A 13,656-nucleotide genomic window follows, 5' to 3' on the forward strand; every position below is an offset into this window, starting at 1 on the left:
GTTGTGTGGATTCCCTCTGAAATGTCATACCATACGTCTAGCTCTGTCATCTCCTCCTCCTCCGGGTCTATCCATTCCGGCCATCTTTTTTGATATTTCGTATTATGCAATTGTAAAGGATGAATTGGCCTTTGTGTATCTCGTGGTCATCTACTATTGCTTGAAAGTCTGCCCACCTCTCTCCTCTCCTCAGGTCTCCAATTTGTGCTACACCTTTGGCCTCCCAGTGCACTTGGTACATCGCTAGCATGTTCGTGTTCCCCCCTAGGAGGCCCGCCAAAGGGATCTGTGTCGAGCATGGGTCCTTCATACCCTGGAGTTTCCATGCCCTTTTCCATAGCCCCACTGCGATCTTAAGCATGTTCGGCAGGGTCTTGAGCTGGGGTGTGTTAAGCCACAAGATCTCCCTCAGATAGTATCATTTCAGTGCTGGCTGAAAGACAATTGTGTCTATTGTTTCATCCTCTCCCAGCCACTTGACTGCGAACTGCAGCTGTCCTGCTAGATAATATTTTTCGAAATCCGGTAGCCTGATGCCACCATCCTCGTAGTCTTTCTGGAGAGTCTCCATTGCAATTATGTTCCTCCCTCCTTCCCATAGGAAATTCTGTGTTATCGTATTTAATCTGTTGAAGAAGGCTCTGGGAATGGTGTATGGGATGTTTGTGAAGTAATATAGCAGGCGCGGCAGCACCACCATTTTCAGGAGGGCCGCCCTCCCCATCATCCCCAGCGGGAGTGTTCCCCAGAAGACCATTGATTTCTGTGTTTTTTCCAGTGCCGCCAGTGTGTTTTTCCTACGGGTGTCAGCAGTGTCGTGGTGTATTTCTATTCCGAGGTATCTGAAGGAGTTTCGTGCCCATGTCATGCCCACGTCCGGGAGGCTGCCCGGGGGGACCTGCCTTAGCCCCGCCAGAGGGAGTACCAGGGATTTATCCTTATTAATTGCTATGCCCGATAGTCTGGTGTATGCTCCGATCGCCTCTAGGAGGCATGGTAGATTGGCGGTTGGATTTTCTACGAATAACATCATGTCATCCGCATATAGCGAGATTTGGTGGAGCACCCCGTCTATGTTTATCCCGGTGTCCCCATATTCCGCTCTAAGGAAAGCCGCGAGCGGCTCTAGGGCCAGAATGTATAATAATGGCGACAGTGGGCATCCCTGCTTGGTGCCCCTATGTATTCTACACTCCCTTGAGATGAATCGCCCCGTCTTCACCCTTTCTCTAGGATCGTTGTATAGCAGTTTGATCCACCGGAGGAATCCCTCTCCAATGCCGAAGTGGGTGAGTACGCTCACCAGCCATTCCCAACGCACCGAATCAAACGCTTTGACAGCGTCCAGGGACACTATTGCGCTCTCGCCTTGTCTTTGATTTATCTCTTCTAGTACATGGTGCAATCTGCGAAGATTCCACGACGTGTTCCTCCCCGGGACGTAACCCGTTTGGTCCGAGTGGATCAAGGTGGGCACAACTTGTTTCAGGCGGTTGGCTAACACCGCCGTCAGAATTTTAGCGTCCTGATTGATAAGGGAGATTGGCCTATAGGAGGCACATTGCTTGGACGGCTTCCCCGGTTTTAGGATCAGGACTATCGTCGATTCAGACATGCTGGGTGGCAGCCGATTGCTCTCGTATGCGCCTTGATACGCATCAAGTAGCTTCTGGGAGATGGTACTCTTGAATGTTTTATAAAACTCCCCCGGGATTCCATCCGGACCCAGGGTTTTCCCTGTGGGGAGCTCCATAATCACGCCCTCTATTTCCTCTACCATGATAGGTGCGTCCAACGACTGAGCCTGTTCTTCTGCCAATTTTGGTAATCTAATTTCTGCCAGTGCATCCACTATGTCCTCTGAATCTATCTCTGGGTTCGGGGCGTATAGTCGCTCGTAGAATTGGGCAAATAGGTCGTTAATATGTTCCTGGTTTCTGATCTCTTTCCCTGTATGATCTTCTAACACTGTTTTGGGGTCCCTTTTGTTTTCCTGTCTAGTAAGCCACGCTAATAGTCGACTGGGTTTATCCCCTTCTGCATGTAGACGTTGCAGATACCTCCCGTAATTCAGCCTTCCCAGTTTTTCCCAAAGTACCATACAGTCTGACCTCAATTCCACTAGCTCTCGGGGCTCGCTCCCTCCCGTTCCCGCTCGTCGCTCTTCCATTTCTATCACCTTCTCAAGTTCACTGAGCTCTTTCATAGCTGCCCCCGTTAATCCCCCTGTCCTGCCTATTGCCGCCCCCCTTATCACCACTTTGAACGCGTCCCATAGTGTAGAACTACTTTCCACGCTACCCTCGTTCTGCTCAAAGTAATCCTCTATGGACTCTTGGAGGTATTCCTCCAGCTCTCCCTCTCTTAGGGCCTCTGCCCGGAGCCGCCAGGTTGGTATCGGGGGTTTCCTGTGGGTGTGTGCCCATGTTGCTTATACTGGGGCATGATCAGAGAGTGTGCGTGCTTTGATAGTGATTTCTGTGAAATCATGTAATGATTCCCTGCCCGTAAATATGTAGTCTAACCGTGTAAATGTCCCATGCGGTGCACTGTAGTGTGTGTACCCCCTCCCCTCTCCATGTACCTGTCCCCAGATGTGGACCAGTTGTAATCCCTCTAAGGTCCTGTGCAGTTCCTTTGCCGGGGGCGCTGGCTTCCTGTGCCTGTCGTCCGACCTGTCCAGCAACGGGTTTAAGGTGCAGTTGAAGTCACCGGCCCAGATGAACGTCGCTTCCCTGTACTGGGCCAGCCTGGGCGCCAACTTTTTAAAGAAGTTTGCTGCGTCACAATTCGGGGCATAGGTGTTGATCAGGCACACTTCCTTATGTTCCAGCATTCCGTGTACCAGCACCAGCCTTCCCTCCGAGTCTGACTCCTGCCGGAGCATTTGAAACGGAACCCCCGGGGCAATCCATATCAGTACTCCCCGTGCATAGTTCGAATACGTGGCGCTGTATGTTTGTCCTCCCCATTTCTTGTTCACCTTGGCCTGCTTTTGTGAGGTTAGGTGTGTTTCCTGGAGCATCGCTATCTTGACCTTCATTCGATTTAGCCATGCATAGACCCTAAGTCTCTTGATATACGCATTAAGGCCTCTCACGTTCCAGGTGACTATTGACGTGCTATCTAGCCCATTGTTCTTTTTGCGGTCTGGCTTCCTCATCCCACAGCCGTGTCTCCGTGTCCTGCCCTCTACTCTCCCTGTGTGGGAGTCTCCTACGGTTTCTGTTGCGGGGCCCCCGTGTCTGGTGCGGCCATGTTTGTCATCTTTTGCCACTTGCTGTATATATTTCTGGTCACCTTCTACTCGTATCTCCCCTTCATCCTTTGCGGTCGTTTTCCTGCTGCCTGCGCCGTATGCTGTCCATTCACCACACTCAACGTCTTTAACCCAAACAAAAACTAATGAACAAACGCCCAGCCACCCTTCCCCTGCTCGGGCTCCACTGCTTCCCTCATCGTACTCCCTTGGAAGGGGCCGACTTGCAGCGGCGTGATGCCTTAAAACTGGCATCTAAACTTGGTGATCGCTCTCACTGTGCGGGGGCGTCGCCTTTCTCAGCCAACCTTGACTGAAGTGAGGTTGATTGCTCCTTCATACTTGTCTTCCGGCTTAGTTGCTTATCAATTGTTTGGTAACATTGCACGTGACTGCGTTTTCTCTCTCTCGTTTTGCTTTATCAGGGTCTGTTTGCATTAGAGTTGGCGTTTCTCTGCCTCAGCTGGGGGATGCCCCGCGCGTCCATCCACCTGTGGGCCTCCTCCGCCGAATCGAAGAAGCATGTTTTATCTTGGTGTATCACCTTAAGTTTGGCGGGGAACAACAGCATGTATCTCACCCCTGCACACCTAAGTCGTTCTTTCGTTGGGCCGAACTGTGCTCTCTGCTTTTGGACCAAGGCTGTATAGTCTGGGTACATTGTGATCTTAGAGGAGTGTCTGACGATCTCCCCCCCCTCTTGAGAACGCCAGTATTTTGTCTCTGTCTTTGAAGTTCATGATCCTGGCAATTATCGGTCTCGGAGGGGCACCCGGTTGGGGTCTTTTTGTCAGTGCTCTGTGTGCCCTCTCCACCACAAAGCCCTGAGACAACTCCCCGGCCCCTACCTCCTGGAGAAGCATGTTTTCTATGTACTCCGTAGGGTCGTTGCCTTCTTCGCCTTCCGGAAGTCCAATTACACGGATGTTGTTCCTCCTAGCTCTGCCCTCCGCATCCTCCGCTCTCCGTTCCAGGGCCTTGACTCTTTGCAATACTTCCGTTAATTGCGTCCGTGTTGTGGCGACCCCTGCCATGTTTTGCTGCACCTGTTGTTCCGTCGCCCCCACCCTCTCCGCCAGTTCCTCGTATCCTGACGAAGGAGGCCGACATCCACCATCACTGCATCCAGCATCACCGCATCCAGTTTGTTTTCTAGCGACACCTTCAGGGCCCCTATTGTTGCGTCCATTTTGTTTTCAAGAGATGCCTTCATGGCAGATATTGCTCCTATGATTGTGCCTTCGTTTGCGTCTTCTGTCGGTTGAGGTGCAGCCATTTCCATGTCTGTTGGCGTTGTCTGTTTTTGCCCTGGTGTCTTGGTGTAGGTGTCCATGGTACTCTGCTTGGCCTTCCCTTCGATTTTCTTGTTTGTCATTGTGCCCCTGTGTGTCTATCCACTTTCGATCCCGTGGACAGCTGGGCCAAAGGTGGGGGACGGCGTTTCCAAAGCGGGATGCTAGTACCTAGTCCTGATACTTGCCTCTAGATTTTCCCGACCCGGCTCCTCCTCTACCTTCTACGGGTCGTGCACTGTAGCTCTTCACCTTATTGCGTGTGCGCCATGTTGGTCTGCCGGGGGCCCGGACTTTGCCTTGTCTTGGGGGTGATGTAATGGCGGCGGTTAGTCAGTCCTGGTTGGTGCGTGTTGGGGTCCAGAGAAGCGGGCCGCCTTCCCCTCGCTCCGTGGCCTTTCGGCCGGCGCCGGGAGGCCTTTCCCTTATGCCTCTCAGTCAGCGACCTGGAGCCGGAGGTCCTGCCGCTTCGTTCGGCGTGCGCTGCCCGGTGTCTTCTCCATGGGCCCTGGCTCATTCACCGTCAGGAGTCCGCTGTGCGGCGACCTCTCTTTTGCTGTCCGTGCCCGTCGGCCTCTCCACGGGGTCTGTCTCCTCCGGGGCCGCTCCTTCCCCCACTGCGGTGCCCACGTCCTTTTCCTGCCAAGCCTGTTTTCCTGCGGTTGGCTTCTGTTTTTTGTTTTCCTCCCCACGAGGGGGGGTCGGTTGCCGCAGGATCGCTGGCTGGTCTGCTCCTTGGCCCAGCCGTATCACCGCAGGGATCTTCCCTCTACTTCGAGGTCGCAGCTCCGTCCGCCATATTGGATTTTCGCCGGGATTTCTTACAATCGGGCGTTTTACTATGTAAACGCTCCGTTTTTGCTCGGGATCTCGCCCAGCCGCTGCAGGATTACTTCTTCTCCCTTACCCTGCACTCAGGCCGCTGCAGCGTGCGCCAGGATGCCTCTAAGTCGGATATGTGCACGGATCGTAACGGGAGCTCTGTCTTAAGACAACCTCACTCCATGGGCTCAGGGCACGACCCCCGAATCTAAAGTACTTATGTCTGAGTCTTGCATGCTATCGTGGACATCATTGTCTTCATCAATATCTATTGCCATCAACTCTTTTACTGCTCTCATCTCATTTGGGTCTGGGCTAGTTCGATCATGAGGTTGTTTTTCCTTTGTTATCATATGCATGCATCCTTCCGTACATCCCTCAGTTACCTCAGCGCAAACTATGGGTAAACAATGTATACAACAACAGCACATTAGGAATATTCCGAACACCACTACTAATATTGAGATCAACTTCCATCCCCAAGATCGTAGTATTCCCCAAAACCAAGATCATATTCCCCAGCTCCCTTCTTCATTAGGGAGTTCAGAGCTTAGAACGTGCATTTTCTTTATTGCTTCAAAGATCGTGGGGGAATAGTCATCGACATAAACGCAACATGCTGATTCCACTATTTTGCAAATTCCCCCACGATCAACCAGGATTACATCGAGAGCCATTCTATTTTGCAGCGTCATTAACCTTATTCCTCTTTCTTCCAACGTCATGTTAAATAATATATCTGTTGTTGTGTTTATTGTATTCTTTAGGATTTTGGACAGTTGCCTTATATTATAGGAGTTCACTATCTGTCATAAGAATGACTGAATGATTTCGCTACATCAGTTGCTATTAAAACACCTTTGTCAGTCCTTTTGACACTAGTTTTGGATAATCTGGCCATGGCTGCTGTTTCTAAGAGGAATACTCCTGGGAACAGTAGCCCTAGGTAACATGTACCTCCTCAGTTTCTGGGCAACCAAGGGTATGCTTTCTCTCCACATATAAAATAAACTGGATCTCCTACGTATACTGGTTCTATTTCCCATCTTAGTACCACTGTATTCATACAACCAGTATATGTTCCAACTGTAAAAGAGCCTTTCTTTTTAAGACAAAAAGGGACAGTTCTTGGGCTATAATTCACTGTGTAAGATGGGGGAATTGCATCTTTGTCCCCTTCTGTTCTTACACGAAACGTCATTACAGATGTTTTTTCTGGCGGGGACAATCTATCTTGTCTATATTGTCGTGTTATCTTTCGTGCATTTTTCCTTGTAGGCTCTGGGGCTATTACTTGTGCTTTATGGAAAATGGAACAACCCACAGGCTTCATTATTATCTCCTAAAACTCATTCATGTTGGTTCTGTCTAATTGACCCATATTACTCTCATTCCATTTCCCATAGAACATTGCACCTAAAGATGCACTACATGCAGAACTTAATGGTAATGGCTGCACATAGCACCCTATTCCTTTTCTGGCATGCTGTTGTAAATGGGCACATACCCAGCAGTTTGTTTTCTTCAGGATTGCATGTGTCATGTTCATTATCAGCAGTAAGGTGTTATTTCCAAAACCTTCCCTGTGTTTTTCTTCCATTGGGGGTAGGGTATAAGTGATCACCTGAACCGGGCTTTCAGTAGTGGATATATTAATTATTGGTAAAAACATTTCTAATGGGTGTATTGTTTCTACCCACCATAATATTAGGGCTGGGCTGTCGATATTGGTGCTACCACGCTCATAAAGCACATTAGTATCGTTAGTACCAGCATACAATTTGTTTTACCATGCGTTTTTCTTAAACTTATAGTCTTTATAACTGACTCATTCTCAGCAGTGGTGGTGCAGGAGGAGGCTGGAACCAGTCCCGGCATGTTTCTCATCGTCCTTCTTCTTTTTTATCACAGTTCGTTGTGGATATCTTTCTTCGTCTCGCTTGCTCTGATGTTAATAAGTTCAACGGAATTGTCACAGTTCAGTTCTGCCTGCCCTTTTTAGACTGGATTTGATTATTCGTTTTTAGGCGAGATCACTTGTCCCCTCTTTCACTGCTCAGAGGACCTTTGATCAGTTATCGCCTCAGTATCATGTGCGCCCAGCTTGTCCGCTCTGGTTCCAGACACATGTACTGTTAATCAGTTATCTCACTTGCCATAGTACCATGTGCACCCAGCTTGTCCGCTCTGGTTCCAGACACATGTACTTCTTATGATCGCACCGAGGAGCCGCAAGTCTTGAATTGTCCGACTTGCACAATTCTCACGCTTCTCTCCTCTACACCTCTGGTTCCTTCTCCGTCCATGAGCTGAACCAGAGGTTGACATAAACACCAAAAAGACTGCGGATCACTTTGTCTTCCGAGGCCGAAGGTTGTATCGCCTTGCTCCTGGTATCGTATGATCCGTGAACAGTGCCGGTGCACTTTCAGATTCAGGCTTGAAGTCAGCCTGTGGCGCTACTGCAGGTGCTGGTGTGCGCCTCGCCAATGATGCAGATCCGTTTTTTGGCGTGCTGGCAAGTGCTGGTGGGCGCCAAAGGGGTACACGATTTGGTTTTGCTGGTATTTGCAAGGCAGATTTCGCATCAGTCAGCAGTGATGTCGATTCTGCTGGGCAACGTTGGGGCACTCTTTGCCCTTCCCCCTCTTTGGCAATCGTCTCAGGCTTTGTTTCGAGTTTCACTTCTCGTTTTGGCAGATTAGGTAGCTGCTTACTGGCAACAGTTTCTTTCGTTTCTTGGACCGCTGTCTCTTTCCGGTCATCAGTGTCAGGCAAGTCTTTCAGTGCAGTTGGAATCTTCTTGGCATGAGTGGCATGGATCCACGGCTTCCTTCCATCCACCCATATTGCCGTCTGCATCGCCAAAAGTACTTGATGGGGCCCGCACCACCTGGGTGCTAATGATGACTTTCTTTCAACGTTTTTTAGCAGCACCCAGTCTCCTGGCTCCAGCGCGTGCCCTGGACCGGTGTATCTCACTGGTAATGCCTCCTGCACCTGCTGATGAATCAAACGCAATTTCTGCATTAAAAGGCCACAATAAGTACTCAGCACAGAATGTTCTATCTCACTAAGTCGTTTTGGCTGAGGTGCGCACCAAACATTTGCCGGCCTCCCCATTACGATTTCGTTCGGGGAGAGCCCAGTTTTAGCCTGTACAGACGTACGAATGCATAATAGTGCTATTGGTAATGCATCCACCCAACTCAACTTGCTTCCTGCACAAATCTTACTAATCTTTGATTCAAGAATCCCGTTGTGCCTCTCCACAAGACCGGCAGAACTCAGATGCCTTGAACTATGGAATCTCTTATCAATCTGGAGACCAGCATATATCTGTAATACCACTGCACCCACAAAATGCGGTCCATTATCAGACCATAGGACCCGGGGCAAGCCAAATCTGGAAAAGTACTCCTTCAACATTAATTTTGCCGTACTCATTGCTGTGCAATCTTCAAAAGGATATGCCTCCACCCACTTACTGAATGCACAAATCACCACCAAGACGTATTTTAAGTTTTGGCACCTCTCCATCTCTATGAAATCAAAATGGATTACCTCAAATGGCATGGAGGGTGGGCCAAAACTGCATATTGGAGTCACTGTTCCCTTTCCTACATTGTGTTGTAAACACGTGATACAGTTCTGCACCAACCTCTCTGCATTCTTTTTTATGTTTACATTCTGCCATACTGTAGAAAGGTGCTGTATTATTTTTTTGGCACAGATGTGCGTAGGGCTGTGGGCCATTGTGACCATTGCAGTCACATACGCATTTGGCAACATCCAGTTTCTAGTTCCCTTGTCCATCCAACAACCCTCCAAATCCAACTCAGCAGATCCCTCTGCCCATCCCTGTATTTCATCGACCGTAGCCTCGGCCTGCATTTCTTTGACAGTCACAACTCCATCTTCTATCATACAGGGTACTTCCTCTGTCTGAACCGTCATCATCTTGGTATTCAAATCAGTGGCAGTTCGTTTCGCAATTCTGTCTGCAAACGCGTTTCCCTCTCCTACTTTGCATGTTACTTTTTTATGTGCCTCGCATTTCACTATTGCTAAGCGCTTTGGAAACGTGAACGTGAGTGCAGGCAGCAATCGTACAATCAAAGGGCCATGTTGAATTCTGGCACCATGTGATGTCAGAAACCCTCTCTCAGCCCAGAGTCGACCAAAGTTATGAACCACTCCAAAAGCATACTGACTATCAGTATATATATTCACATTCAAATTTTCAGAAATCTCGCAGGCTCTGTTCAATGCTATTATTTCCGCGGCTTGTGCTGAATTATAGGGGATTCTTTTACTTTCTACAACACTGTCTAGGGTAGTGATAGCGTATGCGGCAGTTGTTGTGCCATCTGGTAATTGAAAACATGAGCCGTCACAAAATAACTCTCCATCCGGCTCTTTCCGTGGAATATCACTTAAATCAACTCTTCCCTTAGTTTCTTCCTCAGTGACCATTAAGCAATCGTGGGGAGGTGATTCATTCTTCCCAATTTCTGTTAAGGTCCATGGCATTAATTCTGCAGGTTTCAAAGCGCTACACCTCATAATTTGGATATGGGACGCGAACAAGATAATTCATATTTTGTCAATCTAGCAGAGGTGAGGTGTTGCGTCTGTGTCCTATTTAATAGAACGTCCATGGCATGTGGCACCATCAGAATTAAAGTGTGCCCCAATACCATCCCTTCCGTTTGTTTCACTGACGCAGCAGCCGCTGCAACAGATCGCAAACATCGTGGTAGTGCACGCACTACAGGGTCCAGCGCAGAAGAAAAATAGCCGCACAGCCTATTTCTTCCACCTTGTTCCTGTGTCAAAACCGCCAATGCACATCCTTCACTTTCTCACACACATAGTCTAAAAATGTTCTCATAGTTCGGCGTACCCAAAACTGGAGCCAAGCATAATGCAGTTTTCAATCCATCAAATGCTTTCTGACGTTCCTCATTCCACTGAAAAGGCATAACCGCATCTTTTCTAGTTAAATTCACTAATGGTTTCACAATTAACGCAAAATTACCAATCCATTGTCGGCAATATGAAGCCATGCCTATTATGGCTCTGACTCCTTTTTGTGTCTTTGGAATAGGCATACAAGAAATACTTTCTATGCATTCTGGTGTTAGTCTTCTCCCTCCTTTCGAAAGTAGGTAACCCAAATAAGCCACCTCCTTTCGATTATACTGAAATTTCTTCAAACTAGCTTTATGGCCATGTGCCGCTATGTGTAACAGTAGTAATATAGTGTTTTCTTTACAAATCTCCTATGTGTCTGCAGCTAGCAATAGATTGTCTATGTATTGCAAAAGTACACAACCCATGGGTAATTCCAGCATGTCTAGCTGTTCTTTTAATGCTCTACTGTAAATACTTGGACTTTCTGTGTAACCTTGCGTAATCCGCGCAAATGTAAATGATCGTCCTCCTAATGTGAACGCGAACAAATATCTACTGTTCTTGTCCACTGGAATACTAAAGAATGCGTTTTTCAAATCTACTACACTAAAATATTCTGCTGAAACAGGTATCATTGTCAATATTGTAGTGACGTCTGGTACTAGAGGAAATTGCGGATCTACTACGTTATTCAATGCGCGTAGATCAATTATGAAACGGTATGGTACCTCATTACCTCCTTTTTTATAAACCGGAAGAATCAGGCTGTTGCATGTACTGCCTGTGATTTCCTCGATTACCCCTAATTTCACCAAATCAGTAACAATACTCTTCAATCCTCTCTCACCTTCAACCGAAATTTTGTATTGGGGTATTCGCGGTAGGGTAACACCTTCTTTCAAAATATTCTTTACTGGCTCTATCTTTAAACATCCCATGTCATGCATTGCCCATATACAGGTTGGTACTTTACTTAGTTCCCCTGGTAACGCTTCAGACATGAATTCTGACACAGGGGCATTGTGTGGCCATATCGTTAGAAACACTCCGTCTGCCGTGCAATGTATAACAGAACCTAGTTTTTTCAACAAATTTAATCCCAACAAATTTTCTCCACAATTTTCTGTTAGAAGGAAAGGACAATGTTCAGTAAATGGTCCTATGGTAACTAGGACTGGTTTGGACACTGGGTTTATGACTGGTGTACCTGCGAACCCTACGGAAATATTCTCTTGCCCTGACAGTGGTATATTCGGAACCAAGTGATGATCTATTGAACAATTCTGTGCTCCTGTATCTACAAGAAAGCGGTGCTCCTCATTCCCGACTCTCATTTCTACGTAGGGTCCTCTCTGATTCACGGGAATAGACACTGGTTCCGACCCCTGTCCTGGGCTGTCCTATTGGGGAAATAACACATTGTCCGATGTGTAATCATTACTATTACTGTAAGACATGTTTGGCTGTGTATCCGAATACATTTCCACTCTTCCCTCTATTTCCCCCACTCTGATTTCCATATTGTTGATTTTGCTGTCCCTGACTCTGGTTTGGGTATTTTGGTGTTGGCCTTGGTTTTGATTACCTCCGTTATTATGATGCTGCTGCATACTATTCCTATTTGGTCCATTCACTCCTGGGTGTCCTCTATGCTGTCTCCTCTGACCAGACCCATTTCTATTCTGTAGATGCGGGCATTGCGCTCGCCAATGTCCTTCCTCTTTACAATATGCACACTGATTCGGTCCCACTGTTCCCCCATCCATATTCAAATTACTCCTTCCTTGTGCGTTCCCTCTCCCTATATTATGTCCTGTTACTTGCTGTAATAGTACCTGTGTTCTAATTAGACATTCCTTCAAGTCTGCCCCCACCTATTTTAGCAACGATAATTCATTCACCATCTCCTTCTGCCCCGGCAATGGTAACTGCTGCCGTTTATTATGCGACCCCTTTTCCCCCTTCCCAGGTCTCCCGACTTCCCTACTCCTGTATGCAGGTGTAGTAAACACTTTGACAGGTGCAGTAAACGTTTCGACATAATCATTATCTAATTCATCTCTAAGCTCAAAAAGTCTATACACATGTTCTCTCACTTCTTCATCCCTCTCCCTACAGCGTGCTAATGCATTCAAATCTAACAATCGCTGCGGTGGTAATTTCCCAATTAGCTGTTTCCATTTCTCCACCAAATATTCACCCATGCATTCCAACACTACCTGTCTTTCGTTGCTTCTACGGAAGTCATATATCGAAGCCAATGTTGTCGTCCCATCATTCCAGTCTATATACATCTCTGCCTGTTGCTGCAATTCCACCTTCCTTTCTTTGCTGATTGCGCTGCGGGTTACCCCCGTGCACCCCGTTGGTCAGTCCCGCCTCCTGCCCCCGTGGTTTCAACTTCAACCCCGGGAGGAACGGACGGTACCGAGTCTGTGTCTAAGGTGGGAGGTGCGGATGGGACAATGGGAACAGGGAGTGTCTGTTGTGGGCCTGGTTGGCTAATAGGAAGTGTTACGCAGGTGGTCTGTGGCTGTGGGAGGGCTTGAGCTACCGGAGGGGGAGCTTGAGCTACGGGCGGGGTCTGGGCAATAGCTACTGACGTGTCTGGTCTTACTTCTGATCTTGGGCCTTGTTTTGTATGGGTCAATATATTTTCTATCAATTCCATCTGCTATGTGTAATTCTCGTTGTGGGTATATCTTTTCTATATCCAACTGGTCACGCCTGCCTGCCCTTCTTAGACTCTCAGTCCACTCCTCCTCTTCTTTTTCTTCCGCTACCTCACCTTTTGATTTATGCCTGCACGCATGCTTTGCTCTGCTTTTAAATCGGAGCATTGCTTCCTTTCTCCAGTCTTTAATAGTCTCAAATGCTGCAGGACGCGCTTTCTTTCTTATCAACACCCTTTCCAGGTTATCTATCCTCGCCATCTCAAAACTACCATTAATCGGCCACTGATGGTCTTGTTGCTTTCTGGGTTGCCTATGCCAAGTCTCACAGAATATTATCGCACCCACTCCATACTTCACATACATCTCATATGCCGGCGTTCCCCCAGGTGGTACAATTTGGCCATCTTCCAAAGATTGTCTACCACAGCGGAAAACCCCTGCTAGAGTGGACAATACCCCAGGCATGTTTCAACCTTCCCCCTGGTTAATCAACCTTACCTAGGGCGTTTGATTTTGCAAAGTCAACTCTCAACCAATATTAGGATGCTTTGAATCGGGGAATAATTCACCTGATAAATCAAGTCGTCTGTATACTGACACACCAAAGGACGTTGTGTCTGCGTTTCTTGGCCTCTGCCTCATTTCGGGACCCTCGCCTCCTTGTTCTCTAGCCAGGCACGTCGATCATGGA

Source organism: Ambystoma mexicanum, chromosome 5q (genome assembly GCF_040938575.1).
Source record: "Ambystoma mexicanum isolate Mex_15411 chromosome 5q, UKY_AmexF1_1, whole genome shotgun sequence".
Lineage (NCBI taxonomy): Eukaryota > Metazoa > Chordata > Amphibia > Caudata > Ambystomatidae > Ambystoma > Ambystoma mexicanum.